The sequence below is a fragment of the Sus scrofa genome, chromosome 9, assembly GCF_054392235.1.
Source record: "Sus scrofa isolate SSC_HxYL_T2T_F1_AM1 chromosome 9, Sscrofa_HxYL_maternal_Yorkshire_Landrace_v2.0, whole genome shotgun sequence".
Taxonomy (NCBI): domain Eukaryota; kingdom Metazoa; phylum Chordata; class Mammalia; order Artiodactyla; family Suidae; genus Sus; species Sus scrofa.
The window spans coordinates 127430362-127453154 of NC_139391.1; the positions used below are offsets into that span (position 1 = coordinate 127430362).

Below are 22793 nucleotides of genomic sequence, written 5' to 3' on the forward strand. Positions count from 1 at the left end.
TTACACACTCATCTGTCCCACTTCAATGACCCTGTCTGACCACACATATCAGCTCTGATACTTATTTCAGTGGCCCCAACTTTGACAACTGACTTTGAACATGTATATCAGGCTTGAACTTTGCTCTCCCTGGTCTCTGACCTTTACCCTCTGGCCTTAATCATCATAGCCATGGGTACAGGCACACTCAGCATGCCAGGGCTATTCCTTGCTCCATGTCCCCACCTCCTTCCATGGATGAAGCCCCCATTGTACATCTCTTACCCAGTACCAGCTGAGTTGCCAGAGAGCACAGTTGATTTATTTTGCTTTTAGGGCTGCCATGCAATTTCCATACCGTCTTTGAGGCAGTGCTGCACTGTAAAGACAGCAGCTTTATTTTGGGAATGGTTTCTTAGGGTTAGAAGAATCGAGACAATATATTTTTGGATGGACAGTGACTCAGGTGAGGTATCGCTGAAAATGTCTCTCCATCTACCTGATCCTCTCATCAAAGTTGTGAATAGTCAAAACCTTTTTGGGTTCCCAGGGCCTACACTTAACACATAATAAAAATGTCCACACGGGGAGTTCCTGTCGTGGCGCAGCAGAAACAAATCCAACTAGGAACTATGAGGTTGTGGGTTTGATCCCTGGCCTCGCTCAGTGGGTTAAGTACCCGGTGTTGCTGGGAGCTGTGGTGTAGGTCGCAGACACGGCTTGGATCTGGTGTTGCTGTGGTGTAGGCTGGTGGCTACAGCTCCGACTGGATCCCTAGCCTGTAAACCTCCATGTGTCGCGGGGGAAGCCCTAAAAGACAATTAAAAAAAAAAAAAAAAAGTACACATGATGGAGAGGAGTTTTTGCAGGATTTTTGTTTTTTCCTTGGGGATTTTATAATAAAAAGAGAATTATACGAATATAATAATAAAGGGAAGATTTTTCAATAATACCTAAAATTTTGCAACCTTCATGTTACGAGTGGCTCAAGATTACATTATTTCCTAAGATGTTTAGACTTACTGTTCCATTGACTCATGTTTGTTGATTACAGGGGCTCAGTCATTGGAATCTATGAAGTATTTGATAACAATCTAAACAATAAAAACCAAGAACCATGCTATCATCACAATCATTATTTTGGCTTTGGATTGTCTTAATATTTGGGTTAAGAATGTCAGGTGAGAGAAATCAGTTCAACTCTCTTCTTCATTGTCGTCTCTTTTTTTTACTCTATTTATTATCCCCTTTCTTTTGAAGCACATACAGAGCAAGATGTAGTATATTTAAATAGCAGTGTTCACAAGGAGGGAAGGAAAGAATTTGAAGAGCAGGGTGAAAGTCCAGTAAGGTTTTCCTGGGGGCTTGTCTGCTGTGCGCTGTCCTGTCAGAGGGCTGGCCTTCTCTGCCTCCCCACTATTTTCAAGTTCTTCCGGGCTGTTCCCTCCTTTCTGAGGAGCCACTGACTTAGTGTTTCCTCTTCTCTCTACTTTTGGCCTGAGAGAAGGTTGTTTCACAGTTATGGCCACAGAAATAGTTGTCCACTTAGGAGGCCTGTTGATCATTTTCTGGCAGGGGCGCTCTAAGTGGTCACGCCTTATTTTGATCACCCATGCCTGGGGTTTTTGTCCTAACATATGCAGGTTGCTTGTCCCCATGGGTGCATAAACTGGAGCGCCAGTGCATTCATTTACTGTGAGAAACACCGTGGCCGAGTGGGTCAGGTATTCGTCTCAGCTGGTCAGCACTGCTTCCAACAACAGCGTCTATGTGACAAGTGATCACAGAGTGGTGCCTGGTGGCCCCCAAATTGGTGCACAGGGGACACATTCTTGCTCTTTAGCCCCCCCTTTCCAGGGTTAGCTGTTCTTTCACACACTGTTAGTTCACAGAATGTTCTTCAGGGAGCAAGCATTTGCCCAAAGCCTCAAGCAGTGGGCAGCAGCATCAGAGAGAAGTGGGGTGCTCTCCCAGCCCATGCCTGATTTACCACCCTTCTCAGAGGAAGAGTCCCCACTGCCCTTCCTGAAATGCCTTCACTGCCTCGCTTTCTTTGGAGGTTGGTCACCTTTTAACCTGTCATCTTGCTGTAACATCTCTGTACCTCCCTTTCGTTCTGGGTCCCCTTTCTCCAAAGTCCTTCTGTCTTCTGGTTGCCTCACACTCTGAAAGCTGTGTAACAAATCCCAAATCCTAGTGGCTTAAAATAACAACAATCAATTTATTATCTTTCATAGTTTCCATGGGTTGGGGATTTGGGTAGGTCTTGGCTAACCTAACCTAGTTCTGGTTTGGGGTTATAGCCAAAGAGCGGCTGGAACTGAAACAGTGCAGGACTGGAACAATGGGAGGTGGGGTCAAGCATCTCTCTCTCTCTCTCTCTGTGTAGACTTAGGGGATCTCCATGTGGTCTCTCAGTGTGCGTTAGAATGGGCTTCCTCACGGCATGGTGGCCTCAGGGCAGAAGACTGCTTACCAGGCAGCTACCTTCCCTCAGAGCACGTATCCCAGGAGATCAAGGCAGAAGCATGCAGCATTTCTCTGTCCTATGCTTGGAAGTCACATAACGTCACCTTCACCATACTCTAATTAGTCAAAGAAGTCACGAAGTCCTGCTCACGTTTCAGGGGAGGGTACAGGGATCCTAACACTCAATAGCAAGTTTGTCAAAGTCACGTTGTAAGAAGAACATGTGGGTGGGAGGTATTGTTGTGGCCATTTGGGGAAAGAGAGAACCTGTCACAACTGCCATGTCCCCCATCCTGTCCCCATTCCACCTTGTATCAGTGTCTGTCTAGGGCTGCTGTGACAATGTACTGCAAACTGGGAGGCTTCTAGAACAACAAAAAATTTTCATCTCACTGTTCTGGAGACCACAAGTCCAAAATCAAGATGATGGCAGAGCTGTGCTTCCTCTGAAGACACTAGGGAAACGTCTGTTCCAGGGTTCTCTCCCAGCTTCTGGTAGTTCCTTAGCCTGGGGCTGTATCCAGGCTTCACCTGCTGTTCTCCCTGGGTGTCTCTGTGTCCCAATTTCCCTTCTTAGAAGGACACCACTTATACTGGTTTGGGGTCCATGCTACTCCAGTAGGACCTCATCTTTAACTACATCTGCAACTACTCTGTTTCCAAATAAGGTCACATCCTTAGGTACGTGGGGCTAGGACTTAATCACACATTTTGGGTGCACACAATTCAGCCCATAGCACACCCTTACCAAACCTCTGCAGGCTCCCCTCCACCCAGCAAAAAGCCCCTTTTGCACCAGCTAAGCACTTAGTCAATCAAACTAATGAAACAAATTCTCCCTATGGTGAGACTGACCAGTCAGTCAGTCCACCTTAACGCTCTGTGAGAAGAGTTAAGTCAAATGAATCTGGCAGAATCGTGGATGGTTCTGGGGGAAACTGGGGGACCGGAATCCTTTCTTTAAATCACACCACTCGGTTTTCTTCCACTTATAAGACTCATCTCCCACTCCCTGCAGGACAAAGAAAGATGTTCCTGGCCTCCAACTTTCATCCCTGATGGTGAAAGCAGCTGCTCATTGATCTACTTGCCTAAGAGCTTCTCCTCTAGAGCCTGAGGCTTCTGATGATTGCTGCCTTTGATTCACCTAAGAAGGTCACGTTCTGCCAGAGGAGGGAGACTGGTGCCTTTTAGTAGGTTAAATAAGACTTCAGACCCCTGGACATAAGATAGCTGGAAGCACGTAGACCATCAGGAGCCCCTTGCTGAGGAAGAAACCCAAACTGGCTCCAGGGGAACTCACCAAGGTTGCACTGTGGCCTCTTCCTTCTTCCCTCTTCTTTCCCCATCACTGGCTTGGCTGAGTGAAAAAGAACGCAAAATACAGCCACTTATATGAGTGACTTACCATGTAGCTAGATAAACATCATACGTGCCATTAAATGTATCTTTCTTATAAATCTTGTTTGATTACAACACTAAACTCTGCCCACTTATTCGACTTCCGGCTCAGGAACTGACTGAGGAGAGCCACAACTAACCTATACAGGACATTTGCGTAAATTAGAAAATTGCTCCCTTTCTCTGGATGGACACTGACTGAGGCCAGGTCACATGGCTTAGCCAGCAGAACACAGAGTGGATTTCTACCCTATGTGGCCCCTTGTGGGGTGTCCCTGTACAGAGCACAACCTTACATAGCAGCTCTGTCCCTACCAATAGACAACAGAGGGAAACTGGCTGTAGACTAAGACGAATGGAGGGGGTGAAGGTAGAAAAATATGGGTCAAGTCATTCAAAACAGTAGAATTAAAAGCCCTGTTTGTGTATCCAAACAGCTAAAATTATCTGAAAGGTTTTACATAATCCTATCATGGAGTTTATTTATGGTGATCTATTTTTATCTTTTTATGTCATATTAGACAGTCTGTGATGCCTTGTATGTAGTAGGAACTCAGAAAATACTTCTTGAATGAACCAGTACAGTATTTTAATTAGCGAGGCCTCATGTACTGGTGCAAAGGAACAGTGTCATCTTACAGGTGAAGTCATCGAGGGGAAATAGCCCACTCGGGATCAGATGACGTTCGAGAGGCCCAGGATGGACACTCCAAGGAGTCATCTGAAATCTTCAGAGGTTTCCTCAGCATTAACATCCTTTATTTAATACTTTATCTTGTTATTGCCATCTGTGAGATTAGGGATCCCAAACATTCAAACCACTCTCCCCCCCACCCAACCATATTAGGGACAGGAATAGATGTGAGAGGTTCTTACATGAGGCACTGTTTTCTAGAAGGCTTAGAGAAGAGGTGCTGAGAAGGAGGAGTCCTCAGTCTCTTAGGTGCCCAGATAGGTGACCCTTAATGTATATCTTTTTATTCTTAAGGCCAGTAGAACTGTTATAGAATCTCAATATTCCTTTCTATGGTCACTTGGGTATTTAGTTAATGAAAGTTTTTGAAATACAAACACCATCAGTTCTTACCCATGACCTATGAGGTGTAGGAAACTACTCATTCTAAGGAAAATTGATCACGCCTGCATTCTCCTCGCCCCCTTCCTCCCATTCAGTGTTAGCTGGACCCGGCTGGAGCTTCTGCATTTGTTCCTTGGTGGGGGCTGGGTGTGAGAGAATGTTTGGGACCAGAAGGTTCTGAGTCGGTTGGGGCTAGACAGTTGGAACCGAGCGGCTGAGTAGCAGCTGGAAGGCTGGCTTGGCCTGGAGCCCTGGCAAGCTGGGGCTGGGGCTGAGGCAGTAGCAGCAGCCAGACCTCTGAAGGAGCAAAACAGGGGCCGGAGAGCAGGAAAAAAACAGCTTCTGAGAAAAGAGCTTCTTTAATGGAAAATAAATTCCGGGACCAGGAAGCTCCAGAACGAAATGGGAAGCCACCTGAATGGAAAAGGCAGTGAAACCAAGGGAGAATTGAGACATTCACCCCCAAGCTAAAGCAGTCTTTGCTTTTTTCCCTTTTGGAAGTATCAGTGTGGATTCTAAGGTGAATTGGTGAGCTGAACTGACTCAAAGCTCTCTATTTTTTTTTTTTTTAAACCAACATGACAGTAGCCTAAATAGAGAATTCTGGGAACACACAGAGAAGGCACAGACTCTAAGAGGTGACGATTCCGGGAAAATCTGAAAGGCTGGAGTAGTAAAAGGTAAAACTCTTGGAGTCCTATCGGCTGCTGAAATACAGCCCCTTGATGTACCTTAAAAGATCCAGAGCATATACTCTGCATTATTACTCACATAACGGCTACAGATACATGGGGCTGGGCATTGCACACCACAGGAAGTTGCCAAACCAGATGTAACCCCCAGAGGCTGAGTTCTTGGGATGCCTGCCACCCTACTTTTAAAAAACTGAATTAGTCATTGATCCCTGAGGATCAAGGAAGGTTGAGGACTACGAAAGGCAAGCTGCTCTAACCCAATTTAGGCCTTTGCAACTGAAACTGAGATCAAATTTCAAAGAACTGTAAACTTGCTCACCCTCATAGACCTGAGATTAGTCTACACAATGACGTGTTTATAGGCCCAAGGATGATATTTTCAAGGATTGTCCTCTGCCATGATGCATTAGTCATTGCTCTGTGTTGAACTGTATACACTGTACTTTCATTAAAGCTAGAGTTTATTTACTCCAATTTCTTACTAATATTTGCCACGATAGTGATATTCAAGTTAAAGTCTCATGTCTTTCATTATTTAATTGGCCGTTCATAGAATGTTTGTTCCATGAGGCCCGAGATTCTTGTACCTGGCACACAGTAGGTATTCAATACATGCACGTATTGACTAAATGAGTTGCTGTAGTACTTGCTATGAGGCAGACTATATAGCAACAGTCCAATGATGTTTTGAAAATCAGCAAGGGCAGAAATGTGCTTATAAGCAAGTCAAGCTCACGTGACAGAGAATGAGTCTAGGGAAGGTAATCTGGAATGTATTTCTATAAAGTAGACCCTGGGCTTCATGTTGATGGAAGAAATACATCTCTGACAGTGATGTTTTGAGATAATGCTGAAACTCATGTCGATAAAATGTTAGAGCCTGATGGAAACAGGAGAGCCTGCATATAAATACTGCATTAATGAAGGGGAGGAGGGAGAGAGGCGACGACATGAAGGGCCCAGCGCCATCTCCCTCCCCGCAGAAGCTGGGCTGGGCTTCCAGGGCCAACCGGCCGTTGTGATGGTGACATCTAGGAACTCAGAGATGTCCAGGAAGACAGAGTAAGTTCTAATCTTCTCGCTTCCTTTTGCCTTCTCCAACTGGCCAATCCCCAAAATTAACTCCCTCTCTCAACTCCTCAGTGCCCTGTGGCTCTGGCCCGCAGTGGACACTGGCTCCTCTATGCTGCACAGCTGTTTCCCCACAGCTTATCCCTCTGGCTAGACTCTGTAAGGATAGTTTGAATTCTATCTCCTTTGCTTGGCACCAGAGCGATTTTTTTTTTGGGGGGGGGGTGAAGGCAGTTCTGTAACTTTATTTAACAGTCAGCTGTCCTCATCCACATTAACTGCAGATTTTTGAAAGTGATGACAGGTACATAGCTAACCAATGTGTAGAACTTGTTTGGTAAATCATCATCTTCATTATGTTTTCTGGACAACCACAGCACAAGAATCCGGTCTGGGGCATCTCTTGCTCCTTTGGCCCAGAAGGTTTCATTGGGCCCCATGTCAACGTGCACTCTGGAGTTTCCATCACCTTCATGGCAAATATCCGGATTTCCTTGATTGCCCAAGGGGCGCACTTCTTCAAACCCGCTCCATGGATGCGCTTGCAAATGTTGATAGTCCATTCCCTGTCGCCACCTTGGTGACGGCGGCAGCCCTTCTTCCCCGGGAGCCATTTCACCGGGCCCTGGTTGGAAAAGCAGTATCAGGGAGATATTAAGTTTTTTAGCTTCTCAGCCTCAGTTTTATAAACACAGGTGTGTAAGTACCCATCTCCCAGTGTTAATGTGTTAACTGAGATGTGTGTATGTGTGTGTGTGTGTGTGTGTGTGTGTGAGTGAAAGCACCCTGTGCGGGTCATGCCACGTGCTGCGTCCCTGCCTCTAGGTTTCCCCAGGGACTACCATCTATCTTCCATGTCATCATGGCTACCATTCGTGGCGTGTTAATATGAAGTGGGCACTGTATACGATGACCTCTTTTCCTCATAATATCAAGAGCAGGTCCATGTCTCTGAAGTTCAGAGAAGTTACGTTTCTTGACGAGTCCCAGTTCACAAGCGGCAGTGGCATCATTCAAACCCAAGTCCTTCTCCATCTACAGCTGGGCTCTTGCCAGTACACCACCCTATCTGCACACAGTAGGCACTCAATCAGTGCTTGATGAAAATTATAAAGTATCATCTATACAAAAGTATATTCTATAGTGAACCTTGAGAACAAAGGAATAAAAACAACTTTACATAGAATCAGATAATTAACAAAGTCCCTTACAAACTTGTGAACATCTGAATCTTTTGGCTTAGCCTTTGATAATGTGACTTAAATGCTGAATAGGGCCAAATGAAGCACATAGGGAGTTGTCATACATTTCATGGAAATGTCAGTGAAACCCATGGATAAGATTCATTCTAGACAACTCTTGGCAGATGGAAACAGCTGATGCACAAAAGGAAAATTAAAAGCTTCTGACTTCGCAAACACAGTCTCTTAAGGTAGACCCAGTGGTACCTAGGATTTTTGAACTGGGAGGTCATTTAGGGGCTATATATTCTCTCACTTTACAGATGAGGAAATTGAGGCTTGGAGAGCATAAAGTGATTTGCCAAAGAAACTCTAAAACCCATTACAGGCTTGATATCTCTATAACCTAATGTCACTAGTCATTAGTGAAATGCAAATTAATAAAACAGCTAGATATCACTACACACTTATAAAAACAGCTAAAATAAAAAGTAGTGACAACACCAAATGTTGACAAGGATGTGGAGAAACTGGATCACTCATCCATTGTTTGTAGGAACGCAGAATGGTAAAAAGCATCCTGGAAGATAGTTTAGCCACTTCTAAAAAAAAAACAACACCTAAATACATACTTATCTAGCAAATACCCTCCTGACAACATACTCCAGAGAAATGAAAACCTATGTCCACATAAAAATGGGTACACATTGCTCATAGCAGCTTTATGCGTAACAGCCAGAAACTGGAAACAACCAAAACATCCCTCCATGGATGAATGGTTAAATAATGGTACATCCACACTATGGAAAACTACTCAGCAATAAAAGAGAATGAACTATTTACGTATGCAACAATTTGGATGAACCTCAGGGCATTACATTGGATGAAAAAAGCCACTCTCAAAAGGTCACATACTATATAATTCCATGTCTGTAACATTCTCAAAATGACAAAATTATAGAGATGGAAAACAGATTAGTGGTTGCCAGGCTTAGGGTTGGTTGGGGGAAAGAGGTCAGGTGTGACTACAAAGGGGCGGCATGTGAAAGATAATAGCCATGCATCTTGAAGGCAGTGGTGGTCACACAAATCTACACATGATAAAATGATACAGAATTATACATGCAGAGTGTATCAGTATCCATTTTTTGGTTTTGATATTGCATCATAATTACATAAGCTGTAACCATGAAGAGACTTAGTAAAGGGTACCTGGGACTTCTCTGTACTATCTTTGCACTTTCCTGTGAATCTATAATTATTTCAAAGTAAAATATTTTTTTAAAAAATGGGACGACGTGGACTTTCCGCTGTGATGTAATGGGCTAATGATCTGGCTTGTCTCTGTGGCACTGCTAGTTCTATCCCTGGTCCCATACAGTGGGTTAAGGATCCAGCATTGCCGCAGTTGTGACGTAGGTTGCAGATGCTGTGCAGATGGGGCTCAGATTCCATCTCTGGCCCAGGACTACCATATGCTGCAAGTGCAGCCAACAAAGAAAAAAACTGAGGGACAATGCAGCAACTCATTTGTTTTACAGTGCTTGTAATTATCTGGCTCACATGAAAATAGTTTTATATAGAGATTGGCCAAATAATAGAATCGACTAATCATTGTAGTTTGTTAAAGTCATCTGTGCCTGTTATCATAGCTATCTCAAAACTTATTAGAAAAATCCCATTTTGTTTGCAATCAGTAGATTGTAAATTAAGAAACCCAAGGGGACCCATTAACAATGGAATCATCTGAAAATCCAATCTTAATTAGAATTTGGTAATTTCATGTTATACATTAAAACAATCTGTTTGGGGAATATTGGGAGTATTCCACTGTTTTAAAACCCCATAGAAGAAAAAGGGCAAGGTATCTGGGGCCTGGATCTTGCTGCTGTTTTTTACAAATGAAAGATGCCCCCACTTAAGGTAAGCGCCATCTACTTACGTGACTGAAAACCCTCATCACTTGCTGGTGAGCAGCTGAAGATGATCTGAATGTTAACCCTCTTTCTGCACAGCAGGAGGGCTACCCTTAAGACTGATTTCACTTCAGCCATTCAGATTCTTGGGTCCTCAAGCTGGTTCCCTTGCAGCAGCTCTTTTTCTAGTCATCACAGCCGTACCTTGAGTCTACAGGTAAATCGCCCATTTTCTGGGGGCTCTTGGTGACCTAAGGGGCATGACTAATGATTTCCCTTGTGACTGTACCAGTCAATCTAATGAATGAACTTCAGTTAACTGCATAGTTCCTTAGGGGCAATTCCACACGGTGTGGTTAGACATTATAGCCAGAATCTCAACTCTGCTTGGCCTGTATTTAAAGATGTAAGCCTGGTCAGTTTTGTCCACGATGGCTATTTCAAACTCTCCTCACTGCCTCAAGCGCTCTGCCTGATCCCATCCCATTTGCCTCCAACTTCGCAAAGAAAGTGGGATTTCTCAGAAGAATCTTAGCTCCCCAGCCACAGACGGACCTGCACACCATCCCCCATTTCCCTCCTTCCCCAGTCTCGGGACTTTTGTTCTGAGCAGGCCCCCACCTCCAGCTAGCTGGCTATCTATCTATCTATCTATCTATCTATCTATCTATCTATAATCTATTTAGCTTTTTAGGGCTGCATCCACGGCATATGGAGGTTCCCAGGCTAGGGGTCAAATCAGAGCTGTAGCCACTGGTCTACACCACAGCCACAGCAACGTGGGATCCGAGCCTTGTCTGAAACCTACACCACAGCTCACGGCAACGCCGGATCCTTAACCTTAACCCACTGAGCAAGGCCAGGGATTGAACCCACAACCTCATGGTTCCTGGTCGGATTCATTTCCACTGTGCCATGACGGGAACTCCATCTTTTTTAAGAAAATTTTATTGAAGTATAGTTGATTGACAGTGTTGTGTTAACATCTGCTACACAGCAAAATGATTCAGTTGTACACCCCCCGACACACACATATGCTTTTTCACATTTTTTTCCATTATAGATTATCACAGGACATTGAGTAGAGTTCCCTGGGCTACAGTAGGACCCTGTTGTTGAGCCATCCTATGTATACTGCCCCCCCTTAAGTTCTGACCCCATCGTTTACTGACTCTCCTGAGACCTTTCTCCACCACTGATTCCCCTCTTTACTGCAGCTTCCACTTCATAAGAGTGGTGCTGGTGTTTTTAGAAAAGAGCAGAGATTTCACTGCCAGCCAGACAACAGTTTGAATTCCACCTCCTCCATTTAAAGCTATGCGATCTTAAACTATTTTTTTTTAATGTGTGGTAAAATACACATAACATAAAATTCACAATCTTAATCATTTTAAGTGTACAGTTTCATACTGTTAAGTACATTCACACTATTTACAGCCAATCTCCGAAACTCTTTCGACTTGTAAAACTCAAAGTCTGTACCCATTAAACAGTATTCCCCCCTCTTCCCAGCTCCTGCCACCACCATTCTATTTTCATCTATGAGTCTGACCACTTCAGGTACCTCATATAAATAGAATCCTACAGTGCAAGTCTTTGTGGCTGGCTTATTTCACTTAGCATAATGTCCTCAAGGTTTATTCATGTGGTAGCATGTCTTAAGATGGTTTAAAAAACCATCTCCAGGAAGTCCCCTGGTGGTGCAGTGGTTTAGGAATCTGGCATTCCCGCAGCTGTGGCTTGGGTTCGATCCCTGGCTAGGGAACTTCTGCATGCCTGGGGTGTGGCCAAAAATTAAAAAAATAAAAATAAATGCAAAACTGAAAACCATCTCCAAATCCCAGTTTCCTTACCTATAAGCTCCACATCTTCCCAAAAGTTGTTGAGGGGATTAAATATGATGGGAACTCGATTAGCAATAAGATCCTGATATGTCTAATCACTTACGATAGAACACGATAATGTGCAAAAATAGAATATTTACATGTATATGTAACTGGGTCACCATGCTGTACAGTAGAAAAAAAATTGTACTGGGGAAATAACTATTAAAAATAAATAAATAAATACGACGGGAACTCAACTTTGGTTGGCTCCCTTTCCTCCTGTTCCTGTGGCCCTCTTCTGAAGATTTCTTGCCTTTTAACAAACCTCTCTCAACTTTCAGAAACCTCCCCAAGTTTCTAGATTTCTCTACTTCAGACCTTTCATCTTCACAGCACAGTTCCTTTTTTTTTTTTTTTTTTTTTTTTTTTTGCTTTTTAGGGCTGAATATGAGGTATACGAAAGTTCCCAGGCTAGTGGTCAAATCAGAGCTCTGCAGCTGCCAGCCTCCAGCCACGGCAACACCAGATCCAAGCCTCATCTGTGACCTACACCACAGCTCATGGCAACACCAGATCTTTAAGCCACTGATTGAGGCCAGGGATCGAACCTGTATCCTCATGAATACTAGTCAGGTTTGTTACCACTGAGCCACAGTGGGAACTCACAGTCTGAGTACTTAAGAACAAAAGGTCTGCTAGCTGTCTCCCTATCACTTTCCCATTATGCTTCAACACTGCAGAAAGACATGTGTCACTGCCATTCTGGTCATTCTACTGCTGGGGAGGTCAAGGGGTAAGTCCCAACTGTCCAGTCTATTTCTTGGTCAATTTTCACTTGTCCTTTCTGCACTAAGATATGAATTAACATCACTGAATATACTTTGTTGAGATCTCCTTCCTTGATGCCACCGTGTACTATTCTGAGCTGGTGGAAAAGGTAGTTAGGGATAAGGTGACAGAGGATGGTTTGTTTTTTTGTTTTTTTGGTTTTTTTTGTCTTTTTGCCATTTCTTGGGCCGCACCCGCGGCATATGGAGGTTCCCAGGCTAGGGGTCGAATCGGAGCTGTAGCTGCCAGCCTACGCCAGAGCCACAGCAACGCGGGATCCGAGCCGTGTCTGCGACCTACACCACAGCTCACGGCAACGCCAGGTTGTTAACCCACTGAGCAAGGGCAGGGATCGAACCTGCAACCTCATGGTTCTTAGTCAGATTCGTTAACCACTGCGCCACGACGGGAACTCCGAGGATGGGTTTTAATGCATTCTTTTTATTCGTTCCAAAACTATTTTCTGAACACTACCACTTGCCGGCTACTGTCCTGGGTGCTAGAGATACTTCTGTGTACAACACAGACCCACGCGGTGCCTTCTGGGGGCAGATGCTGCTCCATTAAGGGTTGGAGGGTGGCTGAGGCTCCCCTACTTACTCCCATAGTTCCATTATCCATTTCTGCAACTAGGAGAAGGAAAAGAAGCTCAAGCCATTCTCTGACATCATGAGCCTCGGTCCCCAGCGCCCCCCTCACCCCCCTGCCCTGCGTCACAGAAGAATTACTTTCGCCCTATATAACCTTGCCTTTGTCCTTGCACATAGTCCTGTTGCAGGCCTGATCATGATGGATTTCTATTGTATTCTCCCCTGTCTGTCTTCCCCATGAGGAGGTGAGCTGCGGGAAGGCACCACTGGATGGGGTCCTACTCAGCCAGGTGTTCCCGGGGCCCAGGATGGGGCCCAGCACACAGTAGACAGTGAATCTTCATTAGATGAATGACATCAAGTAATTTTTTAAAAAGAGTTGACTAGAATATTGGGATAGCTCTTTCTGTCTTCTTATATTTTATGGGTTAGAATATGAACTGCAGGGATTTCAATAAACCCTGGAAACATTTAAGAAACATCTCAGCTGCTTTTTCCTTCAAATAGTCCTTTGCTGCACTAAATAAAATTGGGCTATTCGACGTCTTTTTCATTCCCCTTGGAATGTATTTTGGAGCTGGAGGGGACCTTAAATGAACCTCATCATTTCACGGATTAGGATCCCGTGGACTGTGAAGCCCCACAGCTTGCTCAGGGTCACCTGACTGGCTAGTGGCAGAACCCTGTGAGAATCTGATTCCTCACTAGTATTCTCTTCACTATCCCCAGCTGTCTCTCAAAAATTCAAAGCAATGAATGTTCACGGGGTAGCTATTAGATATAAGATGGTACACTGGTTTCTACTGGTGAGACAGAGGTTGAAAAAGGTCCCTACCTTGGACCATTTTATAATCTAGTGGAAAGAAAGCCATGTACGTGGAAAATTCTAGAAAACATATGCAAAAAAAATAATTTTTGTGAAAAACCCATGCAGCAATGAACTCCAACTGAAGGAGTGGAGTAGAATTTGGAGTAAGCATCATATTAAGAAACTGCCCACTCTTCTTCTTGGGGGAATGGTGATGTGTGTGTATGGAGAGGGGGCTGGGAAGGGGGGGGGTGTCCCAGAGACCACTTCCAGCACAGCTGGTGGGGTTGCAAAGCCGCTCATCTCTCGCTGTGTGCTTAAAGGACAGGACAGGATCCATGACGATACTCAGAACAACTACAGGTTTTTTTGAGCAGAGAAGAACCAGGCTCAGTACTTCAGGCACAGACTCACATCCTTCTATTTTCCTTCTTTCTTTTTTTTGTCTTTTTGCCATTTCTTGGGCCGCTCCAGTGGCATATGGAGGTTCCCAGGCTAGGGGTCTAATGGGAGCTGTAGCTGCCGGCCTACGCCTGAGCCACAGCAACGCAGAATCCGAGCTGCGTCTGTAACCTACACCAGAGCTCACAGCAATGCTGGATCGTTAACCCACTGAGCAAGGGCAGGGACCGAACCCTCAACCTCATGGTTCCTAGTCGGATTCGTTAACCACTGCGCCACGACGGGAACTCCTATATTTTCTTAATCTAAAAATGTTTCTGGTCCTGTCGTGCCTCAGCAGAAACCAATCTAATATCCATGAGGACAGAGGTTTGATCCCTGGCCTCTGTCAGTGGGTTAAGGATCCAGCTTGCCCTGAGCTGCAGTGTAGGTTGCAGGTGCGGCTCAGATCCAGTGTTGCTGTGGCTGTGGCATAGGCTATAGCTCCGATTTGACCCCTAGCCTGGGCACCTCCATATGCCGTGGGTGTGGCCCTAAAAAGACAACAACAGAAAAAGTTCCTAAACGAGGTTTTTTCCAGCCAAGAGTCTTAGTTTGCAATTCTAGTCAACACAACTTGATTTTGTAAAACCATGTCCAGAAATGCCCAGGATATTAAGTGATGCAGGACTGCAGAGAATAGTCAGTAGAATTAATGTGCTAATGAGGTAGTAACACAGCTTTGCTCAGGATTAACACATCCAGGAGCCAACCAATTAACTGGCCTTTCTAATACCTCCCAGGCATATTCTGTGTTCAGAGCTTGGTAAAGCTCCTGGTTTTTGTAAATCTCAGTTCTCCTATGCTTCTTATTTTTTGCGGGGCTTGGGGAGCGGGGGAGGAGTTGGAAAATGAATGGCTTAAAGCTAGCTGAGTGACAAATCCCAGATTGAACTCTCTTGTTGTTACACCAAATATTGGTTACATATCTGCATAATCACGAATTTGTTTAGCATCATCCTGGTCCTTCATGGATTCGCACAGCCTTCCCCCAACCCCAATTTGGGTCAGGGCAGAAGCCCTGCTCGCTGGGCTGCGGGGATTCTATTTTGCCTGTTATTCTGGCACCAACCTTGCTCTCTAATTAACATCACTCTATCATGCAGAGTCCTTGCCAAAGTAAAAAGAATCTGAGCATCTCTAACGTCTAACATTTAAGTCAGCCACAGATGCCTTTGGGAGAGGGTCCTTAGGAAATACTACACCACATACTCCATTCCTCTCTTTACTCTAAAAGCCCTTTCCTGGTGGCCAAAATATCCTTTCTCTTCATGAGATATTTTTCTCGTGCTTAAGATGTTCCTCAAGGTTTGGGAAAGGTACTGTCATAAAACACTTTACATTTAGGATAAACGAGGGCCTTCTGTAGAGCACAGGGAACTATATCCAATCTCCTGGAATAGACCATGACGGAAAAGAATATAAAATAGAATGTGTGGAGTTCCCTTCATGGCTCAGCGGTTAACAAACCCGACTAGAATCCATGAGGATCTGGGTTCGATCCCTGGCCACGCTCAGTGGGTTAAGGATCTGGAGTTGCCGTGAGCTGTGGTGTAGGTCGCAGACATGGCTCAGATCCTGTGTTGCTGTGGCTGTGGTGTAGGCCTGCGGCTGTAGCTCCGATTGGACCCCTAGCCTGATAACTTCCATATGCCGCAGGTACATCCCTCAAAAGCAAAAAAAAAAAAAGAGTGTGTGTTTGCATATAACATTAGACACACGCACATGACTGAGTCACTTTGCTGTACAGCAGAAATAGGCACAATACTGTAAATCAACTATACTTTAATCGCTAAAAATTTTTTTAAAAATCACTTTACATTTGTGGAGCCACGTACTGTTCTGCCATTCCCTTTCCTGGAAGCCCTTTCCTCAAGGAATGATACCTGTTTTTCTTTTCTCGAAATCATTAATTGAACAAATGTGTGCTGAGGGTCACCCTGCGCTTGTCATGTACACCACTAGGTGCTGGAGAGGATACATGAGGAACAACCCTTGTTGGAGCATCAGAGTTAATCATATTACTTCTCTATTTTGCTTATCGGTTAGAAGAAAGTTTGCCAATTGTTATTCCTCCTCCAGACTCTCAGGAGAAAAAGAGTTATGAGAATCCCAAGAGTCTTCCTCTACTATGTATTCATCCATCCATCCATCCATCCGCTCACTCCAACACTGCCAGCATCCCATGGCCTCCTTCAGACCAAGTGCTGTGCTAGGCACGGAGGATGTACGCAGGGAAGTCCCAGTCTAGAGGGACACAGTTGTATGATCAGACCATGAACCAGAACATGCCCGTGAGAGTGGAACCAAGCCCTGTAGTTTCTAGCAGCTGACATTGATTGTGAGTTAATTCACAGAAAGGTTTCTGTTTCTGATGGCTGCTTTAATTACCTTTGGGTGTATTTTCAAGGAAATTCAAAAACAGCAAAACCTAGAATTCAATTTGATATGTGTGATCTTTCAACCTTTTGGGGGCATCTTTTGTCCTTCTGTTTCTCTGCCTTCCTCCTTTACCTTCAGGCTCCTGACCTTCTCAAAGGCAGGTTGCTCGTCTGTTCCCTTTGTTCAGTGCATCGCGTGCTTTCCCTTCCCATCCACACCCCCACTCATGACAGGAGACATTTCAGGACCCCAGAGAGCCCGGGCTGGCAGAGCAAATTGACATGTGGGAGGGTGAGAGGCAGTCTTTCAGAGAAAAGCAAGAGGAAGAGGTAAAAATGGCAGGCTGAGTGAGCAGAAAAGGGAAAGGAGAAATAAAGACAAAGCAGAGAAAGAAGAAGGAAGAAAAAAGAAAAAAAGAAAAGCAACAGCAGCCCTAATCAGATCTCTCCAGACCTGGTGTTGAGCAATTTCTGTAACTGGGAGTCAGGTTTAGAAAAAAGCTGGCTGGAACGGTCTTTCCCAACATGGGGGCGAGGTGGAGCGGAATTACAGGAATACCAGAAGACCTGACTCATTCACCGAGTCGCATCTTAAAACGGAGAGTCTGCTTCGAAATGATGAACTTGGGGCGGGGGGAGAAAATCTTCCCAGCATCCATCATGTGTCGCTTTTGAAAATTATTATTTTGGAGCACAAGCTGTTTCCTGTCTTTAAAGCCTATTATCTATTTCCCTTCCAGGTGGAGCCTGGGCTGCCTGCTAATTTAATCCCCTGGGCTTCCCCCTCTGCCTTCAAGATCTCAGAGATGCAGGCTTCAGAAAGAGGGCACCTTTGTGTCTTCCTCCCCTGAAGGCCCCCATATACCCTGGCAGCCAAGGAGATGCTATTTTGGGAAACAGCAGCTGAGTGGGGAGGATTGTTAATTGTTTGTCAAACCTTTCCAGTCTAGTTAGATCTCATGGAAGGCAAAGAAAAAGAGCAAAGCCAAACCCTTTCCTTCACTCTGTTTTGCTCTCCCATCTGAGAGCGGGCATCTCCTTTTCCTCCTCAAGCACGAGCACACAAGCTAATGTTTTTTTAAAAACACAAACCAAAAAAACCATTTCTTCTATCCAATTGGAAACACATGAAACATATGAACACAAGAACCAGTCAAATTAAAGAATCATTTATAAGCCTAAAAATAAGCAAGCAAACCCCCCCAAAAAAAACAAAACAAAAATCTGATCATAACAGAAGAGACATCAGAGGTTCTGCCATCCTTTGGGACGACAGCATTTATTCAAACCACAGTTGTGGCCAAACTGACTAAACAGATGCCCCCTCCCCTGCCCACACGCCCTGACACACTTGAAAACAATTCCACCCAGGCACACTAATCAGAACATCCATGGTGACACACATTCGCTCTATCACACTGTGGACAAATCCAAAATCAAACAGAAAATGACCCATGCTGTGAAAAGCTTCCTGGGGACTCTGACCTCAGGGGCCCCCACGGGACTCTGAAACTCCCTAAGCATTGCATCAGCCTACAAGGAAAGGGGAGAAAAGAGTGGGAACCAAAATCTTTAAAGGGCAATGCCACATAACATTTTCAAACTAGTTTTTTCTTCCCCGGCCAATTCTCATATGAAAGAAATCTAGACCAATATGACTTTTAAAGAACACTTTTTTTTTTCCCCACAATGATCTTTTTGGTATTTTCAGGAAATGCCAAAAGGAATTGTCTTTTAGTAAGAAAGGAGTTAGAGAACTTTGTAAGAGATAACAGTGCAGGGATGGATATGTTACAGTCATTTTTCCTCAAGAGAGCTCAGACTGCCTTATAAACATAAATCTGCTAATTCACACACCAGCTCCTGGTTAGACAACAGATCTGAAACTTCCTTTTACACTGGAGGATGTGTCTGCATAAATACTTACTCGGAATTTGCTTAGTCAAAATGAGCACAAGATGGGTTAGTGATCTGGGGTTTTTGAACTGAATGAACAGTCATGTTGGAATATAGATCAGCTGTGTTGATCTAAAATGGACTTGACTGATGAATTAGAATTTGTTCTATTGGCTACAGCTATTAGAAGGGACTGGGAAGATGAGGCAAGACTTTCTGATTGGCTGAAAGAGATAAATTGCCCCTAAATGAGATGCTGATACCCAGTAGGGTTTTCCATATATCACTAACCAGTAATGTTTAATTAGAACAGAGTAGGCAAACAACTATTGTCTCAGTATCACACATTTGTAACTAGCATGGCAGAAAAAGCAAACTATTTAAAAAAAACCTATTTTATGTAAAAATAGCTTTTATAGGGAAATGGTAGAGCTTAGGGTCATGGATAATTATGAACTAGGGTAGGATAAAATTTGTTTGTTTGTTTCTGCTTTTTAGGGCCGCACCCGAGGCATAGGGGGATTCCCAGGCTAAGGGTCCAAATGGAGCTATAGCTGCCGACCTACGCCACAGCCACAGCAATGCCAGATCGAGCCTCGTCTGCAACCTACATCACAGCTCATGGCAACACCGGATCCTTTACCCACTGAGGGAGGCCAGGGATCGAACTCTATACCTCACGGTTCCTAGTTGGATTCATTTCCACTGCACCACAACGGGAACTCCTAGGGTAAGATAAAATGTATTTGCCATGATAGTTTGGTGAACGTTGCCACTGAATAATTTGTTAAGTATTCTTGTGCTCCCTCTAGTTAGTTGTGTTTGAAATATTAGCCTAAGATTTGGGGAACCCATTAATCTGTTTATCAAATAGTGCCCTTCGATATGCACGCGGCAGTATTTGAGGTTCTGTGTGTAGCAGAGGCAGGATGCAAAAAAACAGTGTAATGTAGCATCTCTCAGCACTTCATCATGTCACTGGAAATAAGAAATATATACCACATCAAAGTTAAATAAATGAGAGTAAATAAAATATAGAACAAATAAAAGGGACTAAGATAACAAGTGGTATTGTGGCTTTAAGTAACAAACAACAGGTTACGAGAGAGTGGGCATGCCCTAGAGAACACACTGTAGACACCCGTGGGCATGGAAGCCTTCCTGGGCGGGGGGGTGTGCAGCATTTGAGCCAGAGGGGAGAGGGTCTTCTGCTGAGGAAGCAGGAGGTGAGACATACACTTTTGACTACACCTGTCCAGGTGGGGAAGAGTGGGGCATCTGTGCTGCTCAGGCTAATAGAAGGGTAGAAAGATTTGTTTAGATTCATATACTCATAGAATTTTAGAACTGAAATGATCCTAGAGTAATCAGCTAGGCCCCTGGTTTTCAAACCTGGCTGTACATTGTAATCACCTACAGAGCTTTAAACAATTCCGCTGCCTGGGTCTCACTCCGGAGATCCTGATTTAAGGCATCTGGAGTGAGGCCTGGGGGACTTGATATTTAAAGGCTCCCCAGGTGCTTCTAATGTGCAGCCATCGTTTGAGGACCAGTGATTTCATCCAACTGCCCCATTCTACAAGATAAGGAAGGACCACCTGCAAATCTGCCCACACACAGCTGGTGAGATGCCAGGCTTCTTTCCCCGTTCCATTCCATGCTGTTTGTCTTTGACAGTGTATTGTGGAGATTAGGCCAGAGGATTGGATTTTTGCCATAAAGGTCATGGGGAACCACTGAAGGTTTTTGTGCAGGAAAAGGGCACATTGAAAACAAACGGTCCTACAACTCCCAGTGGACTTCAGAACAGAAAAGAATCAGCGCACCCTAGGAGCACACAAGGATAATGCTGTCCAAGTGAATACTTCTCTCTGAAACTGAAGTGTGCATGTTTGGTTTTTGTTTCTGTTTGTTCGTTTTGGGGGGGGGGGGGTTGTTGTTGTTTGGCTGCCCTGGAGGTACCAGGCCTGGGATGGAATCTGAGCCACAGCAGTGACAATGCTGAATCCTTAACCTCTAGGCCACCAGGGAATTCCTGAATGTTTGCAATTTGAATTTAAAAATAATATTGTGCTAGGAGTTCCTGTGGCTCAGTGGTTAATGAATCTGACTAGGAACCATGGGGTTGCGGGTTTGATCCCTGACCTTGCTCAGTGGGTTAAAGATCCGGCGTTGCCGTGAGCTGTGGTGTGGGTTGCAGACGTGGCTCAGATCCCGCCTTGCTGTGGCTCTGGTGTAGGCCAGCGGCTAGAGCTCCGATTAGACCCCTAGCCTGGGAACCTCCATATGCCTCGGGAAGCAGCCCTAGAAAAGGCAATAAGACAAAAAAAAAAAAAAGAAAAAAGGTGCTAATTTTTGTTATCACATTCGGATAAGTAGAATTGAGCTTCTCTATCTTTGTGGCTACTTCTAAGTTCTAGAAAGAACTTTCTTCTGGCCAGTCAGCTCTGTTTTTTTACATTTTTCTTTGATTTTCTCCTCAGCTCTAAAGCCATCTAAGTGTTTCATGCTTTTCACTTCCTTTTCACTGTATCTTTCCTCTGCTCTCCCTCTTCACTAATCAAGGACATTTTTTAATTGCTCACAATATGCTCGTGCATATCTATATGTCCACACCCCCCGTCTCTTTATGACCCCCAGGGCAGTGTGGTCCAACAGAAATGCAATTTGAGCCACACAGGTGAAAAGAAACAGGTTAACTTTATATAGCAAAAAATATATATATTTTATTTAACCCAATATATCCAAAATTGTATTATTTCAACACATAACCATTCTTAAAAACATTAATGAGATATTTTACATTCTCTCATTGATACTGTCTTCAAAATCTATATATTTTACAATTACAGAATCAATTCAGATGCTAAATTTTCAAACTTCACAAATACTACACAGTACAGTTGGGTTTCAGGAAAAGGATTTTATCCTGTTCCAGTTGTTAAGATTTTTTTTTTTCTTTTTACAGCTGTACCTTTGGCATATGGAGGTTCCCAAGCTTGGGGTCGAATTGGAGCTGCAGCTGCTGGCCTACACCACAGCCACGGGGGATCCGAGCCCCATCTGTGACCCACCCTACAGCTTGTGGCAATGCTAGATGCTTAACCCACTGATCGAGGCCAGGGATTGACCCAGTCAGGTTCTTACCCATCTGAGCCACGACTGGAATACCAGTTGTTGCATTTGAGTGAAATCAAATTTAAAATTCAGTTCCTCAGGTGCATTCGCCACCTTGGCCTAGGGCCTGCAGTATTGAACAGGGCAGGTCCAGGGTTTCATGTGGTGGTGTTTTCTCATGATGTGGCTTGAGAGGGTACTATGCTCATTCTAGTGAGTTTGAAGTGTTCCACTTATTGAGGGAATTTGGAGTATTAAAGGAGATGAAGTATGACAAAGATGACCATAAAAACAACCTAAGTTTCTCTGAGCCAACATACAAAATTCAGGACAAGACAGAGGGTGGGGCTGTAATAGTTTCAGAAAGGAAATGGGGAGGAGAAGAAAAGACAAGCAGGTTTTGGTACCCACCCTTCGTCGAATGCTATTTGGAGATAAAGAAATTCTATAGGAGTTCCCGTCGTGGCGCAGTGGTTAACGAATCCGACTAGGAACCATGAGGTTGCGGGTTCGGTCCCTGCCCTTGCTCAGGGGGTTAACGATCCGGCGTTGCCGTGAGCTGTGGTGTAGGTTGCAGACGCGGCTCGGATCCTGCGTTGCTGTGGCTCTGGCGTAGGCCGGTGGCTACAGCTCCGATTCAACCCCTAGCCTGGGAACCTCCATATGCCACGGGAGCGGCCCAAGAAATAGCAACAACAACAACAACAACAAAAGACAAAAAGACAAAAGACAAAAAAAAAAAAAAAAAGAAATTCTATAGTCTTCAAGCCGCCAAGGAAAAAAAAGATGTAAAATACGCCAGAAGAGCGAGAGAGAAAAAGTTGAAAAGCTGATTTGTCGGTTCCAAGAAGAACAAGAGCATTACTCACATACAAGTGCTAATACTGTATGTTCACAGGGCTTTGCTCCTCAAGAATTCAGGATCACTTCTGTAATTTCAACCAAAAGAAATTCCAAATGTCCTAACATTGAAAGGTAGATACAGTGCCGTTAAATTACTTCACTCATTCACTTCTCACCCATTGTTACCTCTCACTGAGCTATTGTGTGCATAATCCATAGCACGTCTGCACTGTTTTCATACAGACTAGACTCCATTTAAGGCAACACAGGAGT

General features: G+C 44.4%; 1 long non-coding RNA gene across 3 annotated transcripts in view; it reads right to left on the reverse strand.

Annotated features, from left to right (window-relative positions):
- The window catches only part of LOC146400168 (uncharacterized), a 38522-nt gene that overhangs the window by 12804 nt on the left and 2925 nt on the right, over window positions 1-22793 (reverse strand). Inside the window, exons 2-4 of one of the 3 annotated variants that reach the window (XR_014816392.1) lie at window positions 5942-7318; window positions 3752-3808; window positions 1192-1476 (exon numbers count right to left, since the gene is read on the reverse strand). This is a non-coding gene — a long non-coding RNA (uncharacterized LOC146400168). Of the gene's footprint in view, window positions 1-1191; window positions 1477-3751; window positions 3809-4725; window positions 7319-22793 lie in introns of those variants that run through there. The other 2 variants (XR_014816390.1, XR_014816391.1) reach the window with 2 other exon arrangements.